This window comes from Pinus tabuliformis, chromosome 7 (genome assembly GCF_031772625.1).
Source record: "Pinus tabuliformis cultivar Carrire ecotype Pingquan chromosome 7, CPIR1, whole genome shotgun sequence".
Lineage (NCBI taxonomy): Eukaryota > Viridiplantae > Streptophyta > Pinopsida > Pinales > Pinaceae > Pinus > Pinus tabuliformis.
Window position 1 is genome coordinate 1,314,418,853 of NC_142293.1, and position 26,120 is coordinate 1,314,444,972.

At 38.5% G+C, this 26,120-nt stretch overlaps 1 protein-coding gene across 1 annotated transcript in view; it reads left to right on the forward strand.

Annotated features, from left to right (window-relative positions):
- Positions 1 to 26,120, forward strand: part of STRS1 (DEA(D/H)-box RNA helicase family protein) — a 308,429-nt gene that overhangs the window by 209,402 nt on the left and 72,907 nt on the right. The gene's annotated exons all lie outside the window — the stretch shown is intronic.

Sequence of the window (26,120 nt, forward strand, 5' to 3'; positions counted from 1 at the left end):
CATCTTCCTGTTGAATGTGGCCAATTATGCTTTTATCTTTCTTTTCAGCTGCATCAACCTCCTGGGCATCATTTTAGGTCTGATCTAGGGTGTGGGCAAGCGGCTAACACTATGTGGACCCAGTGGAGGAATGTGGACCCAGGTGGGAGAAATGATGAGTGGGATTATAATGAGTGGAAGGGGTGTAATATATGTGGACGAGGGAGCAGGACCACGCAACCAAAATCAGGGTTTCCCATGTAGTACCATCCCTAAAGCCCAAATGTCAGTAAAAGAGATCCCATGGGACTAGGGTCCAAGGTTAACATCCAAAAGAGGTCTAGGGGACAAAAGCACAAACCTAGCCCACGCTTTCTACTGAATCCCCCCCATTAATCCATGCCTAGAAGTGTCCATGTTAAGCACACTACAATACTCAATTACCAAATGACAAGGCAATATTTTTAGGTTCGGGAGGCCGACGTTCAAACATATGATCATAACAGATGGGTGAGGAACCACATGGTTGGTTCAGGTGGTGGAGAAATGACACAATGAGCTAGTTGGTGGCTGCTGGTACCGGCTGAGGACCATCTTGGAGAAATTTTTTTCTCCTAGGGATGTCACCCACAAAATTGTGGGTAACACCTCCTTTATTATGTACCTGTAATGTTTACTGACAAGTACAACTAAGCAAAAATATACAAAGACAAAAGCATAATGTCAATTATGTCAATCTAGGGTTTCCATGGTGTTTCAAATGGTGAATTCCTAGGATTCTTAAATACAAACCCTAAATTCTTTAACTTTTCCCTTGATAAGGTTTTTACTTTCAGCGAAAACATCAAGCCAAGTGTTTTGATATCACACCCTAGGTTTATCTGACTTAACCCTCGCTAGGGTTTATCATATACCCTTGATTATCTGCAAACCCTAGATGAATTTCATTTCAATTGCAAGGGTTTCTATAGAGGGAATAACAAAAATAGGGTTAGGGTGTTTCACTCCTAGGGTTGATTCAATCAACTAGGGTTTAGTAACCTTAAGTATACATATCTACAAACCCTAGCAACTCTATAGTTATCAAAATCTATTGGAAATCCCTAACTGCAAGACCCTAATCATGGTATATACATGCCTTATATACAAAAAGGAAAACTACGTACCTTTGACTTCCATTATTACGAGGAACTGCTTCAGAAGACTTTCAAACTAGAATGTCTTCTTCAAAAACCCATTCTATCGTTTTATTATATCTCTGTCAGATAGACGAGATTTATCCATTGATCATCATTTTGTTTATATGACCAAAATAATTGTTAGCAAGGTCACAATTATCATATAAATCGAACCATCATCCATAGAGATTTGATCCTGTCCATCAACCTTTATGCTTCACGAGCAAAGGTCGACCTTTCATGGCATATCAATTATATATATGTAATTTAGAGTATTCGATGACCATGATCACAATGCCATTGAATGGCATATATATGAGCTCATAATAAAGATCATCATGCCACTTAAATGATCCCATCGCTATCATTTCTTACGGAGTAATATATCGATGAGTCATGGATCCGAGCCATACTGCCACAAATATAATTCTGAGACTTACCATATGCACATCATTAATGACGACCCTGGGCCATAGAATGAGATATATCTCTAGCCTCATATTAAGGCACCAAGTATGTTTGAAATCTCATTTACCTTGAAATTATAAACCTTTGTATGGATTAGTTGCTGAAAAGAATTGGAATGAACTCAACTCATGATGTTCGAATTGGGCTTGACCATCCCATGTTGCAGCCACATATGACCTGTATCCTAACGACCCTAAATAATAATCCGCAAGCACTCTGACTGATCCGAATGTGCCTGACATCTCCAATTGGCAGCCGCTGATTCGTTAAAAAAAATCTCGTAGTTATATAAGTCGTGATATGTGAATCTTCAAATTTGATGCAGAGAACTATTCACATAAGTCATAGATTGAAACTGTGCTATGCGAGAACATGTCACACTAATATATATGAACCAATTACACGAGCCGCTATACCATATATCATAGCGCCATGTGAATTGTTATTGAAACATGTGATGCAAGCAGAACGAGTCATAATATATCGTAAGGAAGGCATTCGAGCAACTGTATACTGTGATCGTTGTATACAAAATCTTTGATGCTATGAAACCTCCTATCATAAGAGCGATTTAATTGAAACCAAGAGCGACACCCAATAGATCCATAATTTAGTTCACAAGAAACTCAGTATATGCAAATTTCTCATCATAATTGAGTGAGCCTTCAACAAAGTGCGAGACAACTTAATATAGGACAAGAACCACAATACAATTCATAGAGTGCGATATAAAATATCAAACTGCCTTGCCATTGAAAATTGAAAACAATAGATCAAGCCTAGAATTGAAAGTGATCTTCAGCCTCCGCCTTCAAACTTCCTTTGCTTTGAAACAATGTTGGAAATTGAGAGGTTTTTAACTTATTATCAAATTTCCATTACATGATAATTACTTGTGAAACTGTTAGCATTTTTATTATTAAGATTTCTTCCTTCATCAAGCAATTACCAACAAACATAAAGATCACAAAAGACAATAGAATACCAGATATAGGCTCCAAGCCAGGGAAAAACCCCTCCAAGGGGAAAACCCAAAAAATCTCTTCTTATAGAATTAGATCAAATGAGATATCCAAGACTCAAGACCAAAACAGTACTTCCACCAAGAACCAAGCTAGCCATTAAATAGATTTTCTTCAAGACAAGAAAACAAGGTCTCCAAAGGCAGCGAAGCAAGATCTCACCAAAGCAAGGCTAGTCTAGCCTTTCAGCCTCCCAAAGAAGCTCTGCTATTCTTTTTGCAGTTTTCAGACCTGAAATGTGTGCAAAAACCCTCATAAACTCACACATGTGAGCTGCAACAGATAAATTTTAGACTCCTCAACTTTGCTAGGGTTTCCTCCTTCTTCACTAGGGTTTCCTTAGCCTTCCAAGACCTTTACATTCTTCTTCTACTGCAGATCGATGACAAGAGATATGTGTTGGATATATATAACAATAGATCGAAGTTCTTCCTTTAAATAACCTTTCCAACAAGCTCGAATAGCCTTCTCTAGGCCGAATTTATGTGGCTGGCCGAGTTGGTCTTGGGAGTGCTCAAAATGTTTCTAGAAACAAAAATAATAATTCTTTTCTTATTACAAATGCCAAATAGGGTCTTTTACAAAATGACAATGACTCTTTGACTCATGTAAACCCTAGGAGCACTAATAAAATGCTTGACCTAGTTGAAAAATAATGAGCATGAAACTCATGCTTTACAAATAACTTTTCTTTTTGTTCTTTACATATTTTTCTTTCTTCTTTTGATATAAGAAATATGACAATTATGATGACCGAAACTAGCTACATTTCCAGCAATGCTAAATGATGAATTTAGATGGAACATTTCATAATGTCAAATGATGGATTCAATTTAATTTTAGATGTAAATTGCAGAAATGGTAATTCATAATAGTCTAATATGAAATGATGAACTTCAATTTAGATGTACATTTCATAATTATGAAGTTTTACTATTTAGTTATTGACATATTGTTGGGATTTTTATTTTTTATTTCTATATATTAATTTTTTTTATAATTTTGTAATTTTTACGACTCCGACGTCCCCCTGTTTCAAATTTCGAGGTTTCTTATATAAGTCCCCCTTGTGCATATCCCCACTTTTGCGCTTCCCCACCCGGAAAACTCGGTGGAACATTGGTAAAATAATAACTGGCTGTTAAAATCTAGGAGTAGCCATTACTAGATATCTATGTAAATTTGCCTAAGAAATCAAGATCCCAAAGCTGAAAAGGAGCCTTCATGACCACTGGCTATAAGGGAAAAGAAACTAACTTTTGCTTCCCAATGAACAATTAACATGCTTGGCAACTTCTAACATATTTGTGCACATCTGAAAAAATCGAAGGGCAATGATAACCAACGCTCAAGATTTTGTTGGCTATTGTTTTTGTAGCCTAATGTTCGCCACAAAATCTTGCATGAAGCACAAAAATAAATTTCTTTTCTTCAACTTGATCTACTTATCAAAGTATTACCCCCTTCGAATTTCTCCATCCAAGAGTATCTTGCATAACACAATACTTGGTTGCTTTTAATCTGAAAGCTCTCCTCTTATGACCAACTAAGTGGCTAAGACATGAAAGATTTTGCAGATAATAAACAATGTCACTATACCACTCAAGTTCTCCTAACCTTTGAAGCTCAGGTGAAGCTGAGACCACCACTGAATCATTTGACAAATCAAACCAAAAGCCTTCTCATTCCCTTTGGTCAAAATCTGAGCCAACCTTTGGCCCTTAACAAGCTTAGTGGGTCTGATGTCCAAATCATACTCTTGGGTCTTCATGACCCATCTAGCTCTAGTACCTAAGCAATCAGTTTGAGTTAGTATATCTTTTAGTACAAAAGGTGGGACGAAACCAATCACTCTAGAATATTACACATAAGTTCTGAAATGTTTAAGAGATTTGACCAAGGCATATACTTGCTTTTCCATGGTACTATACTTCAATTCGGAATCCTGAAGCGAACTACGCATAAAAGTAATCGACTGCTCATATCCTTCATTATCCTTCTTGAGCAACACACGTGCAATAATATCCTCCGAAGTGAAAGAAAAGGTCATAAATTCCTTAGTATAATCCAAGCTAACAAGAATAGGAGCCTTCACAATAGAACCCTTAATTTCTTGAAAATCTCTCCTACCATCATCTCCCCATACAAATTTCGCATCGTTTTTCAAAAGACTCTGGATAGGCTTAACGTTTTTTGCATAGTTTGAAATAAACCTCCTAAGAAAATTAATCTTACTTAAGAAGGACTAGAGGGATTTAATATTGTGAGGCAATGGAATCTTTTGAATTGCCTCAACTCTCTCAAGTTTAATCTTGATCCCATCCTTAGAAATGATGTGACCAAGTAACTTTCCCTCAGTTACTCCAAACACGAACTTAGTAGGATACAAGAAAATCCCATACTCTTTGCACTTGTAATTTTTTTTGCTTAGATGATCAATATGAGCAATTCCATCCCTAGAAAACATTGTAAGATCCCCCTGATATATCTCAATGTTTTTCCAATTAAACCCTTAAAGGCATAATCCATAACCCTTTGAAAAGTTGCCCCAACATTGGTCAACCCAAAAGGCATCCTTAGATACTCAAAAATTTCCCATGGTGTGGTAAAAGTTGTCTTATGTGTATCTTCTTTCATAGCCAAGACTTGGTTGTACCCAGAGAAACCATCTGACAATGACATCATGCCTGATCTAGTTACCCTTTAAAACAAGGTCTTTATATTAGGCAAAGGATAATTATCCTTCTTACAGGCTAAGTTTAGGTTGCTAAAGTCAACACACAGTGTAATCAATCCATTCTTCTTCCTAACTATCACCAAATTCGAACACCATGTAGAATGACAAGTATGCGCAATAATCCCAGTTGCAAGCATCTTCTGAAGCTCCTTTTGAACCAAGGGGCCAACATAGGATTAATCTGCTTAAGTTTCTGACGAAAAGGTTTAGCATTTTCATCCTTCAAAGGGATAGTATGTTCCATAACATCCTCCCTATAACCTTTTAACTCATCATATGAAAATGCTAACACATCTCTATATTCAAGAAGTAAGTTAATTAATTTCTTCCTTTCTTCTTCACTAGTACCTTTACCAATTTTAATAATCTTTGGATCATTTCCAATATTTACTTCTATGAATTCCCCTGCATCAATTTTCTTTTCTTCTTTCCTCTTTGTGGCATCATGCCTATCAAAGAGTCGCTCTAAGGCTACAAGACCCATGGGAGTGGGATTTGTCACATCTTCACACTCCGTATAATTGCATCCTTCCTCCTTGTAGCCAATTTTGAAATCCTCGAATTCCTCCATATTATTTAGAAAACGAATCACCTGACTTTCATCGTTAAAAACCTGCCAATGCTCTACATTATTAGGAATTGATGGCCTAAAGCATACTTCCATTTTAACCTTATCTTGAACCAATCCATTAGAAAGCTGCAAAGTGGATGCTTCTACTGCAAGCTCATTAGCTTGACTATTCTTCTCTCTAGGGACAGTCTCAATATTAAGTGCATCAAAAAATTTCCATGGTGTCCTAGACTGCATTTCGATACTTCCTGAGCCTATCATTCTTACCAACAAACTTGTTTTTGACTAAAAGAATGACAAGATGAGAATCCCCCTTGATAATAAGCAACCTTACCTTCAAGTCTTTTGCCAACTCAAGACCCAACAAAGAGGCTTCATACGTCACCACATTGTTGGTTGTTTCAAATTCCAATTTATAAGCAAATCTAAAAACATGACCAAGAGGAGATTTGAGCACAACTCCAACACCCTTACCATACCTAGAGTATGCACCATTGAAATACATATGCCATATTCCATTATTCAAACTCTCAGCGTTTTCATCCAAAGGAACTATAGAATTGGACAAGAAAGCATAGTTCTCAATACTTTCATACATAATTTCATTGTTGGGCATCTTGGGGTCCTCTAACAAAACCACTACCTCTAGGTGAGGGAATAGTAGCATAAGATAAAGCCATCTGGATACTCCCTCCTAGGTCTGTGGCCCACTTCCTTGATAGCAACATACCCCAAGCATCAGGCAGATCGGTCACAACAATGTCCATAACAATCATAATATCTGGGTAAGCAGATAAATGAACTTGCAAATCTTTAATCAAACCATGAACCTCAATCCTCTTGGAATCCATGGCACAAATGTTGTGATATGGTCTAGATATTCTCAAATTAAGCTGTTCCATGACCCTCTTGGTCATGACACTAGCTTATGCACCTGAATCCAACATGCAATTATATAGGTGAAAACCATTGACTAGCAAGGTGATGAAGATTGGCTGATGATCCATATTACCTTTACCTCGATCCATACTCTGAAGAATCATCGGAGCATCCTGATGGCGATTTTCAGGCTCCCTTCCGAGAGGGGCATCAATGGCTTTCAATAATTTCGACTTCTAAGAGGGGATCTTCAAAATCTTTGTTATAGGAACCAATATCTTTGCATTATTTATCCATCCTCCCAAATCAACATTCAAACCAGAATTAAAAGACCTAGGGGCACTTTGAGTCTCACTTTGTTCTTTACCTTTTCTTTGATAAGTTAATCCCTTATCTTTTGCAATCTCCAAGATCTAATATGGAGAAGGCTTTTCTCCATACAACTCAATGACCATGTCCCTTTCATCATTAAAATTATTCACACTAAAAGAAGATTGGAGTTTCTTCACACTTTGACTTTTCTCCATAACCTCCATCCAATCCTCCATAGACAAGTGATGCTCCTTACCAACAACATTAATCTGATCACTTGTCCCCGCCATTCCACTCTCAATGATCCTCTTCACAACAGGGTAGGTAGCTCATCACAAGGTCTACAATATGGTGGAGCTTGATCAACAAGGTTTGCAGACTCAAGTGGGTTTGGTGGCCTATGCTCATTACGAGGGCCTCTTTTTTGCCATTTATCATTACTTCTATTATTTTGAAACTTATTCCCTTGGGACCTCTCCATGGCAACCAAACGATTTTGAATGGCTGTCATTTGATTAGAATGATTAACTTCCATGGTCTTTATGAGTTTAGCCAACTCCTTAATGCGATCACTTTTAGTTTCTTTAACTTCTTTTTCTTTCGATTCATTCTTATGGTGATCCCTAGTAAATCTTGGAATCTCAAACTTCCCAGACACCTTCCTATATTTCTCCAAATTTTCAGCCAAGTTCTGAGCAACCTTTAAATCGTTAGGCTCAACGTGTCTTAGCTTATAAGAAGTATCTACTCCATCTGCATCAACTTAATAGATCAAAAGAGATTTCTCCAGAGGTTTAACATTTCGAGGAAAACTTTTCACAATATCATTAAATTTCTTATTAAACTCCTCCACAGTCTCATTTTCATTCTTCTTAATGTGGCTACTAGCATTGAGCAAATGCCTTTCTTCTCTTTTATCTCTATATTTCTCATTAAAGACATTAATGGTAGATCTTATAGAATCAAAAGTGTGATCAGGAAACTCAATGAACCAATCAAGAGCATCCTCATCTAAAGAGAGGACAAAGAGTGTCATCCTAACATCCTCATGTTTAACATTGTTACACCATTTACTTACACAAAGGTTGAAGTTCCTAAGGTGAGTCCTGGCACTAATGTCATTGTTACCTTGAAAGGAAGGCAACTTCTTGATGCCTTTATCTGGAATAACATTCGGATAGCCATTAATGTTATCAAAGTTACAAGGGCGAGACGAGTCATCCACGATGCCTTGCTCAACTTTTCCTTGAAAAGCAAATGGATATTAGAAATAATCCTCTGCCCAAGATTAACAAGAAGTCTACAAGAAGGGAGCTTGCTTAATCCCACTCTAAAAACCCTTTCAGGATCAAGAGTGGGGCTAATCAAGCTACTTGGATTACTTCCAGTAGAAACTCTTGTACAAAATGGACCAAGTGGAGTCATCATTTGAACAGGAATCTAACTCTAAATCCAAAATGCAAAATCAAAAGGTAGTCGTATTTCGGGTCAAAAAGGACTTATCCCCAACAACGATGCCAAAAAGATGTTGCCTTCACAGAATTGCACACACAAAAAGGTGGGAAAAATCCTCAACCCCACAAGGTGTGTTCTTTGTGGCAATGCCTAGAGAAGGTTCTGTCACCTGATTCCAACCCTCTTCGTCTAGGGTCTCTCCTAGCTAAGCGAAGAGGCATAAACCCTAAGGAAGATTCTAAAGGGAAAACTTGCTAAAGATGACAAGTTCTAGGAGATTATGATATTAGTAAATTAATTAGGCAAACTTAGAAATATAACTTGAAATGAAATTGATTAACAAGTTCAAATAATTATGAGAATATAAACATGAACAATGTAAATATATCCAATAGATTCAACAAGATATTCTGCAAGGCAATTTGTAAGTAGACTAGTGCCAATAATGTACTTGCAAGAAATATATTCTCAAAATGAAATCACAATACTTGCAATGAAATATAGATTTCAAGTTACAACATGTTGCATGGATAGGAAAGCTGCAAGACAAGTGTTAGTAGACCAAAATGATATACAACTTTGAAAGATGAACAATAATATGGAAATAGAGCTTGCAAGAGAATAGAATTTGTCCTTAAATGCTCAAATATGATATAATAACATCAAAGGACAATTAACATGAGCATGAAAGAGACAAGTATAAGAATATAATGTATAATGCTTGCAAGTAAATGAGATGCTCACAATCCAACTTGTATGATAACCAATCACATGCAAGATGAAACAAAGTTGTAGATGAGTGTGTGGAATAAATGTGATCTTGGTAAATTCTATTAATGCCTATTCTAAGGTGTTGCTTCCCCTCAATTTCTTCAACTTGGTAAGGACTCGAGGTGGTTGCGAGAAGGCTAGGATGAAGAAGCAAAGGCTTCATTAACGATACCCACCTAGTTCTTCAAGACAACCTGCATGCCTTTGTTCCTACAAGGGACTTAGCCACACAAGAGAACTGCGAGGTCATGCGTTTTACCTTTCCTCCAAACTCAAATTTTGGGAAATTGAATGACAATTGAGGAAGCTTTCCTAGATGTCTATCAACCAAGCTTATGCTTGGAGGTAAATTTTAGAGAAACAAAAATTACCAAACGTAAGAGATATGAAGTTAGAACAAGTGCTTTAATGACAAGATTTATTTATGAATTGATAGTGTCAATTATATCTCAATTTCATGTCACACTTGCATTAATCTATAAGATATGGAATGCAAACTAATTAGACAATGAAGTGAACAATGAGGTGAGTGATATACCAGCAATAAGATGAGGTATATCAGAATTAAATCAAATCTAAGCTAGTAAATCAGCTATGAAAATTAATGTACTTCAATGTGCTAACTAACCTGATGAATAAATGCAAATTAGAGATTAGATCTAGCAATGTGAGTGAACAATTAGAATGAAGAAATGAACAACAAACTAATCTAGCAAAGAAAATGCAAGAAGTTAGTCACTAACCACCTAAAGATACTCCTTCCAAATAAGGAGACTGGGATGCCAAGGGGAAAAACTCCAAACTCCCTCAAAAAAAAATTCTTTTATTATTTTAAAGAGAAACCCTCTTACAGGGAAATGGGGGTTTTATATCTTGAGAAGGGTTTACAATAAAGGGTTTCAAAGAGCGAATAGCCTTCCTCAAGTTATAAGATGCAAATGAGAAGAAATATTTACAATGCTTATTTACAAAATTACAATGAGACAGTTACTCAAGAGGGAACTCCCTTTTCCTCTAATGGATCTAGCTTGAGGGTTTGATGTCCAGGCTCTTGAGGAAGAAATTTGCACAAGAAAGGGAGAGAAACCCTCTTTTAGCCATGACCAAGGGAAGAAGGAGGCCTAAAAATGTGTAGATTGTTTAACTTTCAAGCCTTCACTATAGATTCCTTCAAGACGTCTTCAGAAATACCCCTCCTCAAGCCTCCATAAGGAACTGCGCAGGCATAGAGAGGAAGATCAGATCTAATGCAAGAGAAAATAGATCAGAAAATGATGAGAATATACACATAAAAAACAACTGCTAGCCACAAGAGTATGAGGACACCTCTGCCCTTATGCAAACAAGAAAGGGAAAACGCTTTAATTAAGCTCTAAAAGCTAGATCCGAAAAATAAAACACATAAAATAAGTAGACGTGGATTTAGATTATGAGATATCTTAGAGATCTGGGTATAGACTCCCTTTTCAATCTTTAGATAAGATCTTTGAGGAAACAACTCAATGTGGGTCCTTGCTCCTTTTGCTTCCTTGAGAGTTAGTTTGTTTATCCAAGAACTTACCCCACGCTCAAGATCTGATTCAAAACAAAAAGATATCTATAAACCTGAAAGAAATTTGTTAGAGTCACAAGGGGCTAGATTGCACAATGAAAAAGAAAGGCTAGGGGTTCAACCAAAAACCCTCTAGTGCTTTTTCCTCCAGAGTGGTCCTCTAGGCCAAAAATTGATACAAAATAGCTTGCATAAATTAATCCAATAACTTGGAAAATGAACTAACAAAATCGATTAGCACAAGTAGAGCATTAAGCACAAATTAAAACAATTATACCTAAGAAGGAGAATGAGAAAACCACATAGAATAACCCCCAAAGTCTTTTTATTATATCATGAGAAAATAGAGTAAAAAATTTTGGCAGAGCCGCTAGCCCAGTAGCTCTAAGCATTACAATATATATCAAATGAGGAGCCAAAGCCTCAATTTATACAAAAATTGGAGTAGATCCCAATTACATAATTCATATCCAAGTGCCAAGTGGTGATCTAAGGCCAAACGTCTTGATCCGAAGGAGAAATGTCTAGATTTTGTCCAAGCAAATCGAAACCCTTGAAAGGCCCTGCGCAGATCTTGATGAGAGGTAACTGTTTGCACTAGAGTAATGGATGGAGTGGTGGCAATTAACTGCTAAGTAGTGGGAGACCCCTTTCAAATCCATCCTTGATTAAAACTTAACTGAAATCCCCTTCACATCTTAGAACTTGGTATGTAAAAAATTAGTTAGTATTTAATTTTAGGTTAAATTAGACGAAAGGGCACGATCATAAGATCATGCCCTTTCCCCAAAGGGTGCCCATGGCGATATATAAGCCAGGAACCCCCAATGTAAACAATCATCTTCAGTGAATTAATCATTAGTACATATTTATATATATATTTTTCTGAGTATCAAGAAGTTTTCGCTTCAGAACTCGAATTGTCTTTCTCAAAAAGTGCATTTTTTCTGGACCATTTGTTGAGCCTTTGGACCATCGAATTTTTTTGGGGTCATCTTCCTTTGTAAATGGAATCCACATCACTTTTTTTGACTTGTTTTTTTATCCCTTGTGAATTTCCACTTTATTTTTGAGTATTTTCCACTTGGAGAGAATTTTATTTTCTCCCAATTATTATTTTTTGGTCAATATATTTGCCAGTTTTTCCCAAAACTTAGAAAAAACGGGTTTTGAGGGGTGAATAATCACTTTTTGACCCTAAAAGTGTGTCTTAATAGAAAGTTGAGGTGTAGAGGTCTAATTTTGTGTACTCATATCCCCTACAACTTCTGTAGACCACTTATTACATCATACATCAAAAATTTATTAAAAATCCCGTCCAGTGGGAAATTTTTAACATTAAAAAAATGACACTTGGACTTGTTGAAGAAAAGTGTAACTAGGTTCGGTATTTGTCAATGTAATTTTGATCTTTATACTTGTTAAGAAAAAGAAATATTATTTTTGTAAATTATATGAATGAGTTTCTTGCTCATTCCATAGGTCTGCGAAAGTCAAAGAGTCAAAATCGTGTTAAAGAGCTCTTCTTGAACATTTATGTAGTGTACATGGGTCAACATAGTGTTAAGTACCCCTCCAAGACAAGCACCAACGATGAAGAGACAATCAAGTCGGCTTCATAATATATAGAGATGACATGTCGGCTCAATAAAATGACGCAATGGTTCACTAAGTTCATGTCAGCTTGCATACATGGACCAACGCCTATATATACGTAGTTGGAGTAATCACAGGAGGATATAATTTGGATCATTCTAAAACTTCACATGATATAGTGATACATGTATCTCGCATGAAGACAACGGTTCTGTGCTTCGATGGAAGAAAGATTCTGTAATCTTCGATGGTTATAACAAACTATGATCTCGGTGCTCTGCCTTGGTGAAAGAAATCTCTTTGTCTTGGAATCCTGATACAGTCTTCACGCAAACACTGTCTCGGCAATGTAATGATTGTCTCATATTCAACACAGTCACTATGACAAGTGTTCTCAGCATACTCGTGGATGGAGAGTCAAGTGTTCTCGACATTCTCAAAGGTGGAGAGATATGCTATCTTAGTATCTCTGTCTCAATAATAGTCTTGGTAGACCTGTGATAGAAAGATACATTTGCAGCATTCGTGTAAACAAAGAAAGTCTACATAACATCTCAGTCAAAGTTTCAGATAAGAAGAAACAGAGACATACTCTGTCTCATCATAACCGAATACAGTCATAATGAAATCTCAGTGAACACATCTCGATGCAATTGGGATAATCAGATCTCACAACGCTTATTGATGAAGCCATGATCTCAATGAAAAACATAATTACAAAATGCAGAAATGATCTTAGTAAATATGCAGTGATGATCTCAATAATGATCTCAGTAAATGTACAATGACAAACTCAGTTAATGCATAGTAATGATCTTGATGATGGTGTAGCTATGATGATCTCAAAGATGACCTCGGTGAAGCAACAATGATGGTGATGATCTCAACAGTAAAGAGGATTGGTGTCTTGGTCTTGGAGTGGCTCAAGAAGTCAAGGGTTGTGGTCTTGGTGTTCATCAATAAGAATCTCTATAAGAAGAATTTTGTGCGGGTTTTCCTCTCCAAGAGGGAGAGGTTTTGGCCCTGGCAGAATGCCATATCTTGTGCTCTTGTCTCTTTGCTTTGATAGCTATTTGTTGAAGTAAGAAATACACACACTAATGATAATAAGCAAAAGATTGTGCTAATAATCTAAAGACTAAATGCCTCACAAATAGTTATCATGATAAGAAGAATCTCATTAATTCAATCTGCCCTAGATTCTTCAACATGGTATCAGAGCTATGGTTACAGTCGGACGAAGGGCAGAAAAGAGACATTCAAGGATCAAATTTCTAGCAGGGCATCAAAGCAAGCTGAAAGGATGTCAAGATCTACATTGCAAAATCAAACCCTAATCTTGATCAAACCCTAGATCAAAGAGCAGTCTACAACAACAAGAGTTTTTGTCTCCATTGTCATCATCAAAAAGGCCATCAAGACACTCATCAAGTTGTCCACAAAGCAAGATAGCTCGAAGGACCTCAAAACGAAGATCACATCAGCTTGGAGAAAGTTGAAACCCTAGCAACAATCCTGATCTATACTATGAAAGACAAACATTTGATGAAGCATCAAATCATCTATTGAGGAAAGGCTTTCTCATTTGAAAAAGGATCATCCAAGAATAAGTCCTCATACATCTTCTTCATCAACATGATCAAGGTGAAGATTTTGTCTTCACAAATCAAGTTAAGTTAAGTGACTTCATGTCTACAAGGAGATCTATGAATCGGTTGGGTCATCGAAATTCCTTGCATAAGAAAGGAGGATAGATACAATCCCCGGAAGAGAAGTCATTGATGTCTATGCAAAAGGTCTATGAAGGTCAAGCATTGTTTGAATGCATCAAGAAGACTCATAGGATTCGTATGAAATCACTTAAAGGTCCTTGCATGAAAAAAAAAGTGGATTGTAATTATCCTCATAGTTAAGAGAAGTCAGTGAACATATCAAGGTCTCCTTTGAATTCATGGGAGGGAACTCTTAAGGTTCTCTCATCCCTATGTAGCAAGAAAGGAGACATAAAAGAGATATGTGAAATACTAGAAGATATACTCTCTGAAATGAAGTAAAGAAGGTCATATCACTTAGACCTAATTAAAGGTATCAAAGAATGAAGGAATATCTTCATGAGATCTCAATTGAGAGATCTAGGAAAGATGATAAGAAGGTAGTCATCATTGATAAGCGAGGTAACTAATGTCAGTGAACAAGAAGGTTACCTCATTCAACAATTTGTGGTCTCCATGCTAGATCGAGAAAGACAAGTTGCAGACAAAAGTATTGAAGGTTAAAGAACTCAATCATGTGTAGAAAGGAAATAAAGGTTTGGTCCTCAATCAAGATAGAATAGAATAAGGTTCAATGTTGTATGGAAAGAAGTTCATATCGCCAAAAAGATGAAGGAAGTTGAAGAAAAGGGCCAAGGAAAGAGGGAGTAACAAATCTCTGCTATGAGTGAGATGGTATTCCTCACAAAAGGGGTCCTATCATAAGCTCCTAAATCTTTAGATATGATCATGATAATAAGATGCATCGTGGCATCATACAAGCATTGGAAGCAAGAGCTCATGGGAATCATGAAGAACAAAATCCACGACAGCCAAACATTAAAGGATATAGTAGGAACCTCATTGGACATTGAAGGAAAGGAAGAAGTCATCCAGGACAGGTCTCATCATACATCAAGTCAAAAAGGAAATATTTGCTAGATGGGGATATGCAAGATCCTCAAGATTCTCTGATGGAATCCTTATCGGAGGATTCACTAATCTAGAGAGGAAGCAAGTGTTTCATCAAGAACTCCAATTTATGGAATTCATGGATGATGTTATGATGACATAAGAGGAAAAACAGATCAAGGGGTTGAAGACACTTCAATCAAGGAAGCTACTAGAAGAAGCCTAGATGACCTAATGGTAAAATGAGGTATGCATGCTTATGTTTAAATTTTATAATATCATGTCGTATGGTTGCAGATAATATGGATCATTACTTCTATCTTAAGAAGCATGATCAAAGGAAAAGGGTCTCCTCCTCTGAAAGGATGAAGAAAGATATAAGGCGCACTAAGATGAAATCAACATAATATGTCCTCATATAAAGTATGAGGTGGCTGACTATGATTACAGAATTTTGATTTGGAACCCCGAAGAATATAATGTGTGAGGAAGGAAGAGATCGTGAGCTATGAAACCATGTTGAAGGCAATCAACATCCAAAGATCAAGAAAAGTTGACTAGGAAATCTCCTGGAAAGATATGAAGACTCTAATGAAAGTCTGAAAAAGATGAAGACCCTTGACAATGGATATCTTTGGGAGATATGTCAATATGTGTGCAGGATGCTGATACCTACAAAAAGATGTCATGATGAAGAGCCACCTAGTAAGGTACGATTTGATTTAATGATATATTTGATTTCTTGAATAATATCTGGATAAGTTCATGCAGGGCTACTTACAAGTACAACTAGCATTCATGTAATGAATGGAAGAAGCATGATGAGAAAGAAGTAGTCATATGATGAGGGTTCTAGATATGAAGAAGACCACTTTCCATGGAGAAAGGAATGACATGACGAATTAAAAAGGAAAGTGATCGATGACTGTTGCCCTACAAGAAAGAAGCTCAACTAACTTTCATGACATCAAGGAGAGAAGTTGATCAAGCAACCGAAGAACCCACGAAGAAGAAGTTGCGGATGTATAGAACAATCCCTAGCTAAGAGGGAGCTCTAACAGGTCCCTGATCAAGAGGGAGCTTGAATTAGATCACGCCTAATTACAAAGGAGTGACAGTTTTCTATTTCATGTGTCATGCACTAGACTAGGACTAACAGCCGTAAGTTTAGGTGAAGGCCATGAATGGAAATGTAGGCACAACATTCTTGTCTTCACTTGGGAAGAAAGAATGGAGGGTTGGGTAATTATCTGGCATACGATAGTCTTTGAGGATGTGTAGGGCATCCAAGATAAGAGTAGGCAAGAGGACCGATATTCTTTGAGGGTTGGGAACCCAAGATAAGAATAGTCCTAGAAGGTTATACTCAGTGAACACCTGGGTGGGTATGTACCTTGAGAGACAATGATGAAGGTGTCTATAAATCATTGGTCTCGCTAGCATTGTAGCTCATGGTCTCGTAGAGAGATGGAGCTGTTAGTCAAGGCGTTGCACTATGAAAATGCTGGTTGATATGATGCTATACAGATGGGATTACCAATCCGATTCTTCTTATGAGAAATTCTCCACATTGAGAATAACCACGTACAATTGTAAATACCTCCCTAGTTAACCTCGTAGAGAGATGGAGCTATTAGTCAAGGCGTTGCACTATACTATGAAAATGCTGGTTAATATGATGCTATACAGATGGGATTACCAATCCGATTTTTCTTATGAGAAATTCTCCACATTGAGAATAACCACGTACAATTGTAAATACCTCCCTAGTTAAGAGGGAGTGTTGAAGAAAAGTGTAACTAGGTTTGGTATTTGTCAATGTAATTTTGATCTTTGTACTTGTCAAGAAAAAGAAATATTATTTTTGTAAATTATATGAATGAGTTTCTTCCTCTTTCCATAGGTCTAGGAAAGTCAAAGAGTCAAAATCATGTTAGAGAGCTCTTCTTGAATATTTATGTAATGTACATGGGTCAACCTAGTGTCAAGTGGTCTCCAAGACAAGCACCATCCTCCAAAGAAGAAGAATGCCAACAAAACGATGAAGAGACAGTCAAGTAGACTTCATAATATATAGAGATGACATGTCGACTCAATAAAATGACGCAATGGTTCACTAAGTTCACGTCGGCTTGCATTCATGGACCCACGCCTATATATATGTAGCTGGAGTAATCACAGGAGGATATAATTCGGATCATTCTAAAACGTTGCATGATATAGTGATACAGGTATCTGACATGAAGACAACAGTTCTGTGCTTCGATGGAAGAAAGATTTCTGTAATCTTCGATGGTTATAACAAACTGTTGATTTGGGGTAGCATCGGATGTGCTTTAGCCTTGAAAATTGGTGGAGAGGCTAAAGCACATGAGATCTCCAAGACCCAGAAATGGTTTGGGAAGATTCTAACCGGTTTGGGAGATATTAAAATAATTAATATTTTTAATGGAGTTCGTAAGTCTAAACTTAGGAAAAATAAAATATTAATGGGTATTAATATAAAACTGGGTTAGAAGGTTCCAAAAGTCATGGATCAAGCCAAATCTAATCTTAGCCGTTGATTAGAGATTTAATCTTGGCCATTGAAGGACCAACAAGAAAAGTATAAGAAGAGGCTTGAGGGTTAGTTGGAGAATATACTGAGGGAGACCAGTCAGTTCGATTTCTGGAGCGGGGTTAGCTGAGAAATTCGAACTAGTGGTCTGGAGAGCAGCAGGAGGCAGCAAGTACGGAACAGAGAGTCGGGAACAACACCAGGGAACAACGCAGAGGTTGGAGAGGCAGACGCAGAGGCAACAGACTGCGCAATCACTGGAGGGCCTGCGTGGGTGATGCAAAGAGGCCAAGTGTTGACGCAGAGAGGCAGGGGCTGACACAGAGGGTCTGGGAGCTACGCAGAGGTCAGCCACGCTGACGCTGAGACTGGGAGAAGTGCTGAAGAATTTTCTCTCTGTTGGGTAAGCCAGTTTGGCACCCGGATGTGCTGAAGAATTGGTGAATAATAAAATCCTCCCTTGCTGCATCGATTTTCCCACATTGGGTTTTTCCAGGGACTGATTGTCCAAAATATTTGTGTCGATGTGTTAATTCTTGTGCATGTGTTTGTTTCTGTATTATGATGTGATATCTGCAGCAGAATTTATTTTAATGTTTACTGAAGGATTTTCATAAATAACTTATTGGGAAATAAGTAGGTAAAATAAATCAGTTGTTGCAGTGATAGAATTTTCACATGGTATCAGAGCAAGTAATCAAAGATAGGAAGGGAAAATCAATTATGGGTCGAGACCATGATGCAGAGGCATCTACGTCAAGAGACTCGCATAGATTTTCAGAAAATTGCACAAGAGAAAGTGATTTCGATTTCTCTATGTTGGCTTCTAGGTTGGAAGAAGAAGTGGCTTGTGTGACTAGCTCTGCATCATCAGAGGTATGGTATATAGACAGTGGGGCCTCTTGGCATATGACGGGAATCCGGGAATGTTTCTCAGATTATCGGGAGGAGAAGATGAACTTTCAGATCACCATGGGGAACAAGGCAAAATGTACTCCAGTAGGGAGGGGTACCATAGTTTTTCAAACAGAAACGGGAGAGCGATTCCGTGCTACCAATGCGCTGCATGTACCACGATTATGGATGAACTTACTTTTCGTGTTGCAACTTCAAGGCAAAGGCTATGACATTTTCTTCATCAAGGAGAAAATATACGTCAAACACCCGAGCTGGAAAAAGGAGGTGCAGATCTGGATCAAAAGCAACAGGTTGTACATACTACAACTAGAATCACCAATGGCACTAATAGGCAGTCATGGAGACAAGGATTTGAACGAACTATGGCACAAAAGAATGGGACATTTGCACCATGGGGTTCTGAGAATTCTCAGGAGCACTGTAACAGGAGTTTTGGATCTTAGTACGGAACAAGATGATGTATGCAGAGGATGTGCTCTAGGAAAGTATGCCAAAGCAACATTTCCTAGAAGTAAAAACAGGGCCAACAATGTACTAGGATTGATACACTCAGATATCTGCGGACCCATGTCCATTCAAGGAAAACTTGGATTTATTTTTTGAAAACCAAGGATGAGGTTTTCTGTCGATTCAAAGAGTTCAAGGCTTTGGTGGAGAATCTGACTGTGAAGAAAATAAAAGTTTCGTGCTCAGATAGTGGTGGAGAGTATGTCGATAAGGACTTCACTAATTTTTGTGCTAAGGAGGGCATCAAAAGAGAGTGGACTACTCCTTACAATCCGGAGCAGAATGGAGTAGTAGAAAGAAAGAACAGGACTATTGTAGAAGCAGCTAGGGCCATGATGTATGATTAGGATATGCCAATATTCCTGTGGGCAGAAGCATGCAACACAACAGTCTATGTTCAGAATAGAACTCCTCATTGGGCATTGGGCAAGATTACTCCAGAGAAAGTCTTCATAGGGAAGATGCTTGAAGTCAGTCATTTCAGGGTATTTGGGAGCTTATCATATTGTCGCATACCTGAAGAAAAGAGGAAGAAGTTGGATTAAACTGCAGAGAAAGGATATCTAGTGGGATATAGCGAAAACGTTAAGGCATATAGAATCTATCTTTTAGGGAGTAGGAAGGTAGTAGTTCGACGGGATCTGAAGTTCATGGAGGACAAGGCCTTCAGAAAATCTCGAGAAATGCCTTCCGTGGAGTAGTCAAAAGAGGAACCATTGGTCAAACCTCTTCAACCAACAGAGGAAAAGAATTCTTCCTCGGGTCAGGAAGAATCACAGGATGAGTAGGAGCTAACAGAAGCACCTGTTGGTAGAGGAAGAACGAGTAGAGAACTTCATCAGATTCTGCACGATGCATAGGACTTCATCGGTGCGCCAAGGAACAATAAGAGGGAGCGAAAACAACTAGATAGATATCAAGCATTAGTAGCTCAGGATGGGGAGCCTGCCAACTTTCAGGAGGCAGCTCAACATCAGGTTTGGCTGGATGCGATGGTGGAGGAGTACAAATCCATAATGGTTTTAATGATGTCTGGGAGGTAGTGCCAAGGCCTCAAGACAGATCAGTGGTAGGTTTGAGATGGATCTACAAGATCAAATATGTTGCAGACGACAGTGTTGAGAAATACAAGGCCAGGTTTGTGGCTAAGGGGTATGCTCATAAGGAAGGAATTGACTATGAGAGACCTTCGCCCCCGTAGCCAGGTATACATCTATTAGAACCATGATATCTCTTGCAGCACAAATGAGGTGGGAGATCCATCAGATGGATGTCAAAACGACATTTTTGAACGAAGTGATAGAAGAAGAAGTATACATTGAATAACCAGAGGGCTTTGAGACACATGAGAAGTCTCACGTATGCAGATTGAAGAAAGCCTTGTATGGGCTGAAACAGGAACCTAGAGCATGGTATGGTCGAATCGATGGCTACTTGCAGAAAATGGGATTTGTCAAGAGTGACGTAGATCCAAATCTCTAGTATCTGGTTGTAGAGAATGAGCTTCTAATCTTAGTATTATATGTGGATGATCTCTTCCTGACAGGATCATCCAGGCTCATCGGTGACTGCAAGAAGAATCTAGCGACAGAATTTGACATGAAGGATTTGGGATGAATGCATTATTTCTTGGGTTTGGAAGTTTGGCAGCAAAAGGGGGAGATCTTCCTTGGGCAAGGATGATATGCTACAGAAATCCTGAAGAGATTCAGGATGGAGGACTGTAGACCCATGGCCTCTCTAGTGATCACCAACTAGAAGAATATTGATGCATCAGAAGACAAGGATGTTGATCCCACCTTATACAGGCAGCTCATAGGGTCCCTGATGTATCTAGTTAATACCAGGCCAGACATTTGCTACGCTGTCAACACCCTTAGCCAGTTCATGGTGGAGCCGAAGAGGGCGCATTGGGCAGCAGCCAAACATGTTCTCAGATATTTACAGGGAACAATCGATTATGGACTCTTGTACACTAGGAGTAAGGATATTAGATTGAGTGGATTTACTGATGTAGATTGGGTAGGAACTTCAGTGGATTGGAAAAGTACCTCTGGGTATTGTTTCAACATTGGATCAGGAATGATCTCCTGGTGTAGTAGGAAACAAAAATCCGTGGCCCTGAGCTCAGCAGAGGCAGAATATATGGCCGCAAGCACAACTTCGTGCGAGGCCGTATGGCTTAGAAAACTGCTTGTGAACCTATTAAGAAGAAAGATGGAGGCAACTAGGATCATGTGTGATAATCAAAGTTGCATCAAGCTCTCTAAGAATCCAGTGTTTCACGATCGGTTAAGGCATATTGATATTCAGTGTCACTTTGTCAGAGACCATGTCCAATGAGGAGCTGTACAGTTGAACTACACTCCTACAGGAGAACAGGTGGCAGACATCCTTACCAAGGCCCTTGGAACAATCAAGTTTGATTATTTCAGGGAGAAGATGGGATGATAAAGAATCCATTTCAGTAGCAGAAATGGGTATGATGTTGCAGTGCAGTATCACGATGCAACATGATGAGAAGGAGTTTGCAGTGCAGATGTAGTGTTGGGAAGATGGACCAACAACAACACGGATGCAGAGGGAGCTGGGGTATAGATTTTGTAGTGGCAGTGATAGAGCCATGGGCAACAATACAAGATGCAGCGGTGCAGAGGATGATGGGTAGGGAGGCTTAGCATCTGCACAGGTACCGATGCCCTATGATTAGAGTAATGCTCAGTGTGAAGTATTACTAGAGCATAGTCCTCGCTAAGGAGTGTTGATTTGGGGTAGCATCGGATGCACTCTAGCCTTGAAAATTGGTGGAGGGGCTAAAGCACATGAGATTTCCAAGACCCATAAATGGTTTGGGCAGATTCTAACTGGTTTGGGAGATATTAAAATAATTAATATTTTTAGTGGAGTTTCTAAGTCTAAACTTAGGAAAAATAAAATATTAATGGGTATTAATATAAAACTGGGTTAGAAGGTTCCAAAAGTCATGGATCAAGCCAAATCTAATCTTAGCCGTTGATTAGAGATTTAATCTCGGCCGTTGAAGGACCAACAGGAAAAGTATAAGAAGAGGCTTGAGGGTCAGTTGGAGAATATATTGAGGGAGACCAGTCAATTCGATTTCTAGAGCGGGGTTAGCTGAGAAATTTGAACTAGTGGTCTGGAGAGCAGTAAGAGGCAGCAAGTATGAAATAGAGAGTCAGGAACAACACCAGGGGAACAACGCAGAGGTTGGAGAGGCAGATGCAGAGGAGACTGCGCAATCACTGGAGGGCTTGCGTGGGTGACGCAGAGAGGCCTAGTGTTGACATGGAGAGGCAGGGGTTGACACAGAGGGTCTGGGAGCTACACAGAGGTCAGCCAGGCTGACACTGAGACTGTGAGAAGTGGTGAAGAATTTTTTCTCTATTGGGTAAGCCAGTTTGGCACCCGAATGTACTGAAGAATTGCTAAATAATAAAATCCTCCCTTGCTGCACCGGTTTTCCCACATTGGGTTTTTCTGGGGACTGATTGTCCAAAATATTTGCATCGATGTGTTAATTCTTGTGCATGTGTTTGTTTCTGTATTATGATGTGATATCTACAACAAAATTTATTTTAATGTTTATTGAAGGATTTTCATAAATAAATTATTGGGAAATAAGTAGGTAAAATAAATCAGTTGTTGGAGTGATAGAATTTTCACATAGACTATGATCTTGGTTCTCTGCCTCGGTGAAAGAAAGCTCTGTCTCGGGATCCTGATATAGTCTTCATGCAAACACTGTCTCGACAATGTAATGACTGTCTCATATTCAACACAGTCACTGTGACAAGTGTTCTCGGCATACTCGTGGATGGAGAGTCAAGTGTTCTTGGCATTCTCAAAGGTGGAGAGATACAGTATCTCTGCCTCAGTAATAGTCTTGGCAGAGCTGTGATAGAAAGATATATTTGCAGCATTCGTGTAAACAAAGAAAGTCTACATAACATCTCAATCAACGTTTCAGATAAGAAGAAAGTTGAAACAAAGACATCCTCTGTCTCATCATAACCGAATACAGTCATAACGAAATCTCAGTGAACACATCTCGGTGCAATTGGGATAATCAGATCTCACAACACGTATTGATGAAGCCATGATCTCGATGAAAAACATAATTACAAAATGCAGAAATGATCCTAGTAAATATGCAGTGATGATCTCAATAATGATCTCAGTAAATGTACAGTGACAAACTCAGTGAATGCATAGTAATGATCTTGATGATGGTGTAGCTATGATGATCTCAAAGATGACCTCAGTGAAGCAACAATGATGGTGATGATCTTAGCAGTAAAGAGGATTGGCGTGTTGGTCTTAGAGTGGCTCGGGAAGTCAAGGGTTGTGTCTTGGTGTTCATCAATAAGAATCTCTATAAGAAGAATTTTGTGCTGGGTTTCCTTTTGGAGAGGTTTTGGCCCTAGCAGAATGCCATATCTTATGCTCTTGTCTCTTTGGTTTGATAGCTATTTGTTGAAGTAAGAAATACACACAATAATGATAGCACGCCAAAGATTGTGCTAATAATCTAAAGACTTAATGCCGCACAAATAGTTATCATGATAAGAAGAATCTCATTAATTCAATTTGCCCTAGATTCTTCAACAAGACTTAATCAAATTCCACGAAACTTTAGAGATGATCTAGTGTGGTAATATACATTGACTCTAGACACTAGGACTCACCTAAGATTCTACCATCAAGCCGCACTCTAGCTTTTGTGTATATTTGGGAGAAAAATTCAACTAATTATAAGTGCTAAAAACTCAAATAATTAACTAAGGAAAAAAACTCCCTAGAGTGAAGTCACTTGCTAGTAAAGTTCTAGGCTACCTAGGCTTGTTACATGACTTTTTTTCATCATACTAGAATCATTTTTACAATGTTCAGGGTTGTGGAATTTGAAGAACAAAGTGATGAGAAGAAGAAGAAAGGGGTCTTAAAAGTCATGATGAAGTTTGGAATTCTGACTGATCTGATGGTGCAGGAATACTCTATATGTACTTTGATCATGGAGTCTTTGACAAATTGTCAAAAGAACTTCTAGTGGCTAACATGACCATTATGGCAAAATTTTTAGGATAAATAATCAATTATTTAAGTGACTTAGATATAATCTCGACTATTAATCTCAAGTGAGGCTTAGGATTTAATCCTAGCCGTTAATTGTTAAATTATCAGATTATTCTATGTTGTATCAATTACTTTAGCCCAATCAATACTTCAAAGAACAATCTTTCCAATTACAATTAGTCTTTCCATTCATCAATAATAATTGAAGATAGAACAATAAATTCGATGACAAAGGAGACAATCAACACATCAAGAAGAGACACCAGGTTTGGTCAAAGACTAGGGAAAAACCCGTTGAAATTATTCTTCTATTAGATTGTCATAAAATGTTCAGGAGAGAGTACAATGAGCCCAATACAATTTCATCAACAAAACAACCCAATAACATTCATAAATAAGTCTCCGGCATCAGAATATATGAGAGACAACTTTTCCCGTCTGCAGTCAATTGCGGTCAACGGTCAATTTCAGTCAAACTTCCAAGTCGCATACATGAGGCGCTGTGCGAGCGATTGGAGGCCTCCAGTCGCACCCTTGATGCCAACAAGCCAACGACTGTGGCCGAATTTTCCCTGTTACGTGCCTGCGATTGTAATCCAAAAAAACCCTAAAACAAATGTGAGCCTCGAACCCTGTAATTTCAGACTTTTGCGATCTTCTGTTGTTGCCCTTGCCTTAGACCTATGTGAGCCAACCAATGAAGAAGAGAAGAAGATGCTTGGTCATGTCCAAATGAGCTTGAGCTCATTAGTATTTATAGGCTTCCAAGGGTGTCCAATTTGCTTTAAGGCCGACCTTGTCCAAACGTGCATATGTGGGCTTTTCTGCATATGTACACTTTCCCTTATCCGATTTGAGTGATCTTTAGGTTGATTTTGGTCCTCTCGAATGGAGGAATTCAATGCAATCATCATCTCCATCAAATGAGTTGTCCAAAGTGGAATTTGATTGTAGTTGTATATTTTAACACTCCCTCTCAACTGGGGAGAATTCCACCTGTCAATATCTAACCATTGATCAAAATGTCATGAATATCTTGTCGTCATATCATGTCCCATCTTTGCTCAACTTTGTCTACTGAAACATTCTCGAATCTAAAGAGAAGAATCATTGGGGCACTAACGATACCACCCTCTACATTGTCGGGGAGCATATCTCAATCTGAAACCACATCGGGTAGTACATCTCAACCCATTTTATTGGCTATCGATCTTCCCAACAATTGCCCTCAAGAGTCATGTGGTATAACACCTGCATCATAATCTGAGCTTGGGCGAGATACTCGACTTACCAAAGGGTATGGATCACACACCCCCAAGCCTCCTCAACCTGTTGGCCAGATGGGGAGGGACAATCCCAACAAGCCCGACTTATGGGTATGATGCCAACTCGGGTATACTCTGCAGAGACCAAGATAGGGGAGCAACATCACCAACCATATGGGTAACAGATAGGGATGATACCCTATTGTCCAAAGATCCCTCAACTCCAGGAGTCCTCTTTCTCAATTCCACACCCTGGGAGCTTAAACCGAGGGGGAAGAGCTAGGTTAGTGTCCTCGATCAACAATGTTCCTTATCAGGAGGGGGCACATTCATCAATCCAAGCTGCTCTCTAAAGACCAAAAACTTCCGTTTTAGAAAGCCTTGGTAAGAATATTTGCAATCTGCTCATCTTTCGATATGTGATGGAGTCTAACGACTCCTCTCTGCACCATGTCTCGAATGAAGTGATATCAAATCTCTATGTGCTTGGACTTGTCATGAAATACGAGATTCTCTGCCAGACAAATCCCACTCTTGTTGTCGCAATATATCACTGTAGTATGTAGGACCTACTCAAATAGCTCTCCAAAGAGCTT